General features: G+C 38.0%; 1 protein-coding gene across 1 annotated transcript in view; it reads left to right on the plus strand.

Moving 5' to 3' along the window:
- Nucleotides 1–2,028, plus strand: part of LOC106067529 (uncharacterized) — a 61,941-nt gene extending 59,913 nt beyond the window's left edge. The window contains exon 25 of the mRNA XM_056017090.1: nucleotides 2,018–2,028. The gene's annotated coding sequence lies outside the window, so the exon portion shown is untranslated. The remainder of the gene's footprint in view (nucleotides 1–2,017) is intronic.
- The last annotated feature ends 6,385 nt before the right edge of the window (nucleotides 2,029–8,413 follow it).

Raw genomic sequence — 8,413 nt, forward strand, 5'->3', positions numbered from 1 at the left:
TTGCGCTTATAATAACACTGACTTAAACGAATGTAAATTTTGGCCTACTGAGTGCTAATACGAAGGGTGAGAAAATTAGTTTTTTTTTTATGTGGTGTGTGTGGTTTTCGTTTTTGTTGGCTTAAGACGCAATCAATGAGTCGAGTTTGTATGCTTACACCCCCCTCCCCTTTTTGACTTAATCAATGAGTCTAGTTTGTATGCTTACACCCCCCCCCCTTTTTGACTTAATTAATGAGTCTAGTTTGTATGCTTACACCCCCCCCCTTTTTGACTTAATTAATGAGTCGAGTTTGTATGCTTACACTCCCCCCCCCCCTTTTTGACTTAATCAATGAGTCGAGTTTGTATCCTTACACCCCCCTCCCCTTTTTGACTTAATTAATGAGTCGAGTTTGTATGCTTACACCCCCCCCCCCTTTTTTGACTTAATCAATGAGTCGAATTTGTATGCTTACACCCCCCCCCCCTTTTTGACTTAATCAATGAGTCGAATTTGTATGCTTACAACCCCCCCATTTTTTGACTTAATCAATGAGTCGAATTTGTATGCTTACACCCCCCCCTTTTTGACTTAATTAATGAGTCAAGTTTGTATGCTTACACCCCCGTTTTTGACTTAATCAATGAGTCTAGTTTGTATGCTTACACCCCCCCCCTTTTTGACTTAATTAATGAGTCAAGTTTGTATGCTTACACCCCCGTTTTTGACTTAATCAATGAGTCTAGTTTGTATGCTTACACCCCCGTTTTTGACTTAATCAATGAGTCTAGTTTGTATGCTTACACCCCCGTTTTTGACTTAATCAATGAGTCTAGTTTGTATGCTTACACCCCCGTTTTTGACTTAATCAATGAGTCTAGTTTGTATGCTTACACCCCCGTTTTTGACTTAATTAAAGTAGTGAAACGGTGTTTCGTGAATGTTGGTATGGTTAGCTTCCTTGGTAGAGTGGCATGCCCTCTAGGTTGTAGTCACGAAGGCCCTGAGTTCGAATTCCGCTTGCTGGCATCACATGCCGTCTTGCAGCATAGGACGAAATAAGATAAGTTAAGATAAGACAATTTTTATTGATCCAATCAAATGGAAATTCAGTTTGACTACAATTGACAACCTCAGCGTAATTACTGTAAATAACAATATAGATGCAAATACGAACAACATTCACACACGAAACACATACACACTCACAACCAGCGCTTTATAAATTAGACTTCTATGTAGTACTTCTCGATGACGACAGATGATCTTGTAACACTCTGACCTAAAGTGGGATGAAGGAGTTTTTAAATCTTTCTGTTGTAGTCCTAATGGAAAGGAGACGACCACTTCGTTCAGATCTGATGTAATAGTGATTTAATGGTTGCAGGTTATCTTTAAGAATCGTGAGTGTTTTGGAAAGGCGTCTTTCATGAAAAAGCTCCTCAAGAGATGGTAGCTGTGTTTGAGTGTTATACGATGCTTTTTAACTAGTCTATGTAGTCTTAGTCTTTGTGACAGTAAAGTATTACCATACCAGCATAATCTTTATGTCTGATGGAATGTCTCTGAAACGTAAATGGAATATTTTATACATTTAGTGAGAATATGTTTGTTAGATAATCTATATTTTATTCACTTTTTGTGACGCCCTAGGCGGCCGCAAGTCCTTGCACCGCTGTTATTCACACAATCATCAAGTCATCATCATAAAGATTGCTCAATGTGTTTTTTTTTAACTCTTTCTCTCCTGATTGATGATGCCAACGCTGATGAAACCCCCATTAAACTAAATTGATTTTTGGATTTATAAACTTTGATTAGTGTTGTGTAAAAAGAGCATGCTTTCTCTCACTATTTGATAACATAACAACATTTTCTGATAACAAACAAAAAATGTATGGAAGTTTAATCATATATGCAAATGAGTCAAACAAATAATACTATCGAAACGAGGAAAATAATAACGGAGAGAAAGAGTTAAAATGAGATAACTGCTGAAATCTGAAAAACTATTGCTTAGTTTCTATGTTTATCCTGAATTTATTCTTTAGGCATGTCTCATCACAGACTCTGACTAAAATATTCTCCTCTTCTTTCATCCTCAGGCGTGGGAGTGAAACAAATAATTTGAACATGTTCCGCATTATATTAACAAAATAAAGATTATTGTTAAATATAAATGTTTTTATCTCCTTATTGGTTTGTATATAATAGTGTTGTAAACTTAAGGGAGGAAACTCAAGCATAGGGGATACAAGATTAGCTTGATGTTTGTTAACAAGGTATAATCACCTTGTAGACCAGTTGGTTGGGAGGGGGTAGAGAAAGGGGTTATATGAAAGTTTTCCGTACGGCCTTTTCAAAAGCAATTAAAAACAAAAAAAAAACAAACAGAAAATATGCTCGAGTCTGAATTTGAATCTCGAGCCTCGCTTTCACAGTGGATGGCTAGAGTGTTTTGCCACTGAACAGTTCAAGTTGTTATTAAAAAAAAAAACACAAGAGATTAGAGACAGGGTTACTGCAGCGATTGGAACTCATGATGACCTATTAACTATCTTTAAAAAAAAAGCAAGCTCAAAATCTATGGTCATATTACAAGATCTTCGGAGTTCGCAAAGACCTTCTTTCTAGGAACAGTACCAGGAAAAAGAAGAAGAGGCAGATGGAGTAAGCGGAGAATTTATTAGATTATATGGTCTAGCTAGAATAGTCTAGATCTAAAAAAAAAATTTTATGCTATAGTCAGTAAAGTTAAGTATAGTAAATCTAGAAATCTAGATAGATCCATATACCTTTCCATTGTAGCTAATCACTCCAGTAACATTGTACGCAGAAAATTTCTTCATCTCGGCTTTGACTGGAGCCTGAACGTAGTGACAACGTGTTTCTTCCTCACACTTCAATCTGCCACAAAATGTTCTTTGGACAGCGTTTGTCCTTTGAGAATGACGTGTCTGTAATCATTTTCACAAAAGAAGATGATTACGTCCTACGCGTCATGCTATGGGCGCTACTGCAAAAGGTCATCGAAAGTTCTCTTAAAATTCCCAGCATTCCGGATCGTTCGAAACCGGAACCAGTTCACCGTCTGCAAAGGTCTTGTCTCCGTACGTGCATGTCCAGGCGTCTTTTAATATTAAGTACTAGTCAACCGGCAGCGCTATTTTGAAGGGCCCTCTTTAGCGCACCTTAGCTCATGCGACCGCAGTGGGCCCCGCACTATCATGTGCCCCACACTAATCCTAGGTGTAAATTATTAAATTAAACCATTTTATAACAGAACAGATTTCCCGGAAACCTCCGGAAATTCTTAAAATCTTTAGAAAACACACACATCTCCTGAAATATATAGACAAAAATTGTCATTTTGGGGTGTCAATCAAAACGGAAAACGCCAATCCTAAGCGCGATTAAAAAAACTGCATTTTGCATTACCCGTGATCTATGCAGAAAACAGAATTCTTATGATAAACTGTATGACTTCGCTACACGCAAGGCCCGTAAAATAATTCTGTATGTAGTTAAGAATGGATAAAAGTAAAAGACTAATTTAATTTATAGTACAAACTCTTAATTTTCACTTATTATCTGTATCCCTACCCAAACTTGGCCTGTGAAATCCAGAAGCGGGAAATCTGTTATAAGCTATAAAATGATTTAATTTGATAATTTATACGCCTGGAATTAGAGCTGGTCCTATGAAAGTGCGGGGCCCACTGCCGTCGCATTGCTAGCAGTGGCCTAAGACCGACCCTGCAAATTAGCGGCGTATGCTACACCGCCCTTCGACTAGTGTAAGATAATTTACTTAATTACACGTGTAAATATCCTTTATTTTCATTCTATTTAGCATCTTCTCTCTTCAAATATCACATCCGTCTTTATTGACTTAAACGTTGTCCCCTCGTGATTTCATAAGAATCCATTCAGGTTACACAAACAAACCATCAGCCTAACGTTTGTAATGGTTACATCAGAAATATAAAATTACATTGTGGACTCCAAGACTTCTGAATATTTCTGGCTCGATGGGGAGAACAATGTTATATACACATGGGGAGAGAACAATGTTATATACACATGGGGAGAGAACAATGTTATATACACATGGGGAGAGAACAATGTTACATACACAAGGGAGAGAACAATGTTATATACACAAGGGGAGAGAACAATGTTACATACACAAGGGAGAGAACAATGTTACATACACAAGGGAGAGAACAATGTTATATACACAAGGGAGAGAACAATGTTACATACACAAGGGAGAGAACAATGTTATATACACAAGGGAGAGAACAATGTTACATACACAAGGGAGAGAACAATGTTATATACACAAGGGAGAGAACAATGTTACATATTGCAGACGTTAGTTCCAAAAAAAAAAAAAGATAATTACGTCCTACGTATTGCATTTATCATTCCAGTCATGCATGTTAATCAATGACTTAAACTCTGCTAAGTCGTTGATTTTCCTTGCTGATTCATGCAACCCATTCCATTCTTTAATGGTAGAGGGAGCACCTGTAATGATCTGTCCTAGCGTACGGAATAAGCAACGTGCCTCTATTCTTGTGTCTTTCTAAGTGTTTTATTAGGTTTTGTTTTTCTATTTGCAAATTATGATTTAAAGTTTTATGTAATATAGCTCTACTTTACTTTTAATTCATCACAAAACCACTTCATTATTGTTCTGCTTTTTTTCCCTTAGTCTTATAGATAGTCTTGTTGTCAATTCTCTAGGATTTACTTTAAAAAAAAAAAAAATTTTGTCTTTATTTGATGTTTCTTTTTTTATGAATACGATTAGGTTACCTTTTCTTCGTTATCAAAAAGTGGTCAAACTATGGAAGGTGGCTCAAAACCCAAGGGACACGAATTAGAAAATAAGCTTTGCACATAGTAGTAGTTCAGTTAGTGTATAGAGCCAAGTGCGTAATCAACTTCTTTTTTGAAGTAACCTCTGTATTTGATAAAATAAGATAAGAAGATAAAAATAGCGCTAATGAATCAAATGTCGTCGGTTCGATCCCCATACTGATCATATTTTGTTTATATTTTGTTTTTATGACAAATTAAATACTAATTTTACTTAACTATATTATTTGAACGAATATCAGCGATTGATTCTAAACTTTGCTCCCTTCTTGTTACCTTAGAGATTTTTGCATACGCAACTTAACTGCAAGTTGTTTCGTAAGAGATTGACTACATACAGAATAGAAGGGTAATTAAGTACTCCAACAAAGTTTCTTTGTATCTCTAACTTGGCAGACAATAAAACTTCTCTAATTGAATCCACAGGGCAGTATTGATGAATATGATTCCCGCCTTATCCCAGCCCCCCCCCCCCACACACAGCCTTTAGTCACTGGTGTTGTTAAGGTGTGTGTGTATGTGTTGGGGGGGGGGTTCAATGTGGGGGAAGAGGTTTGTAGCTATTGTCATGTACTAGAGACTATATTGGTTGCTGTAAACCCAAGTACGCTACTCAACGCTGCACTCTGGTGGGAACGATCGCTACAGGAATCGACTAGCCTTTAGAGGTAGCAACACAAGACTCCATGGGGAGTGTCGAAGGGAGTGCGAGAGCTTTCCCAATGCCCAGCGAGAAGTTGTAAAAGAGCTTTCACGACATGGTCAAAATCCAGGCACCGTTCCTCAAGGCCCGTTCCATAAATATCGAGTCCTGCATGGTTAGTTTGGTATACTATATGAAAATCACGTTGTCCAAATATTAGTAAGCTTACTGACGCCAACCATACAAATATTGTCTCTGTCCAATTAATATTAGCTCACTGACGCCAACGATTTGCTTGTTGACGCTGTTTCTGTTCGTGTAAACTTCGAGGCGCCTACCAGACTACTGGCATTGTCTACATCAGTGGTTCCCAAACTTTTGTGTCTCGTAGACCCCTTGCCATGTTTTCTGATTTTCGGTAGACCCCCTGCTTAACTTATATTGCATTTTTGCACATTCACAAACTAATTTTTTAAACTAATTTCTAACTGCAGTGAGTCGAAGAGTGAAAAGGTAATTTGAGGCTACATTATAAGTTATAGAGATCTATCTTTTTTACACAAAAATTCTAATTTAAACCTATTAAAATAACAATATGTATTGCTGGAATCACCATGCACATTGGAAATGTTTTTTTGTATGTTCATCATCCGTTTCATATAGGAATTTGTTGTTCTATGAAGTAGTCCTTCAAACATTAAATATTAATTTATTAATTTGCCTTATGTATTATTGTAAAAGCTGTCGTAAAAAGTTTCTCGTGTATTTCTTGATCTTTCACGTTTGGCTCAAATATTGAGCCTGCGGTTCTGTTTTCACTAACAGGAGAAGGGTAAAAGGTTACTGGCGCCTAAACCAGTAAGCTTCGGGCAGGAGAATCAGATGAAGGTTTGTGTAAAACAGTTTTTAAAACTACTTCAAGGGCTGGTAAAATCAATGTTTTATCTACAGTGTTTTCCGTATTTGGCTATAGGTAAAGGGATCTTGTAAAATGCTCACAAACCACCATCTTTTCTATATAAAAAGTAAAGTTCCCCTTTCAGACCTTGTGGTCTATAGGGCAAATGATGTAAAGGTCATCTGTTTCTGTGGCCTACAGTTAACTAGGGTGTCATGTGGCCAGCACAACGACCAACCGCCTTTACTTTTCCCTGACTAATGTCAGGTACCCATTAGAGCTGGGTGGACTCAGAGGCGCCAGAAGATCCCGAAATTAAAAATCCCAGTCTTCACCAGGATTCGAACCCCGGTCCCCGGTTCAGAAACCAAGCGCTTTACCGCTCAGTCACCTTGCCTCCATCTTTTCTATATGATGTTGAAGAAAGATTTTGTGAGTCTATTCTGAACTTTTTTCTCACTTTTCTCTTTTTATCAGGGTGGCATCGTCTCAAATAATCCTCGAGTGTAATTGGTTTCATATGATCATAAAAAGGCTCTTATTATAGACAATCGCTTATTTAACAAGAAAATAAATAATCAACGCTTTAAAATCAAGATTTCTTTTTGTTAAACATTACTTACATGTAGACAAAATTAACTATTTAAATAAGTATTGAAATTAAATACAACTATTTTACTTTTGAATAATTCGGTAGATATTTATAACTAAGTACAAATCATTTATAAGTGTTTGAAATAGTTAAATTAATGGGGTGTGAACATTAAAGTCATAGACCCCCAATTTACTTTTTCACTTTCGTAGACCCCTTGGAATTCTTCGTAGACCCCTGGGGGTCTATATAGACCACTTTGGGAATCACTGGTCTACATAGTTGAAGATCACCTAACTGTATATATTAACTAGTGTATTATGGGAAGCAGCAGAAACGCTGTCTTGCTGCACGTGTTCATGTCTTGTTGCATGTGTTCGTGTCTTGCTGCACGTGTTCATGTCTTTAAGCACGTGTTCATGCCTTTAAGCACGTGTTCATGTCTTGTTGCACGTGTTCATGTCTTGCTGCACGTGTTCATGTCTTTAAGCACGTGTTCATGTCTTGCTGCACGTGTTCATGTCTTGTTGCACGTGTTCATGTCTTTAAGCACGTGTTTATGTCTTGCTGCACGTGTTCATGTCTTGCTGCACGTGTTCATGTCTTGCTACACGTGTTCATGTCTTGTTGCATGTGTTCATGTCTTGCTACACGTGTTCATGTCTTGCTACACGTGTTCATGTCTTGTTGCATGTGTTCATGTCTTGCTGCACGTGTTCATGTCTTGCTACACGTGTTCATGTCTTGCTGCACGTGTTCATGTCTTGCTGCACGTGTTCATGTCTTGCTACACGTGTTCATGTCTTGCTGCACGTGTTCATGTCTTGCTGCACGTGTTCATGTCTTGCTGCACGTGTTCATGTCTTGCTGCAGGTGTTCATGTCTTGCTGCACGTGTTCATGTCTTGCTGCACGTGTTCATGTCTTGTTGCATGTGTTCATGTCTTGCTGCACGTGTTCATGTCTTGCTGCACGTGTTCATGTCTTGCTGCACGTGTTCATGTCTTGCTGCACGTGTTCATGTCTTGTTGCATGTGTTCGTGTCTTTCTGCACGTGTTCATGTCTTGCTGCACGTGTTCATGTCTTGCTGCACGTGTTCATGTCTTGCTGCACGTGTTCATGTCTTGTTGCATGTGTTCATGTCTTGTTGCACGTGTTCATGTCTTGTTGCACGTGTTCATGTCTTGTTGCACGTGTTCATGTCTTGTTGCACGTGTTCATGTCTTGCTGCACGTGTTCATGTCTTTAAGCACGTGTTAAGGATTACTTCCCCTAACTACTTATCGGCTGTTCAATGGATAAAATTGTAAAAGTTAATCCTGTCTGCACCTTTTTTTCCCTTCCCCAGTCTTTTTTTTAAAATTATAAGTAAATGTTAGAGGGCTTGCCTCACTGGACTCTTTTTGTTTA

Source organism: Biomphalaria glabrata, chromosome 18, assembly GCF_947242115.1.
Source record: "Biomphalaria glabrata chromosome 18, xgBioGlab47.1, whole genome shotgun sequence".
NCBI lineage: Eukaryota > Metazoa > Mollusca > Gastropoda > Planorbidae > Biomphalaria > Biomphalaria glabrata.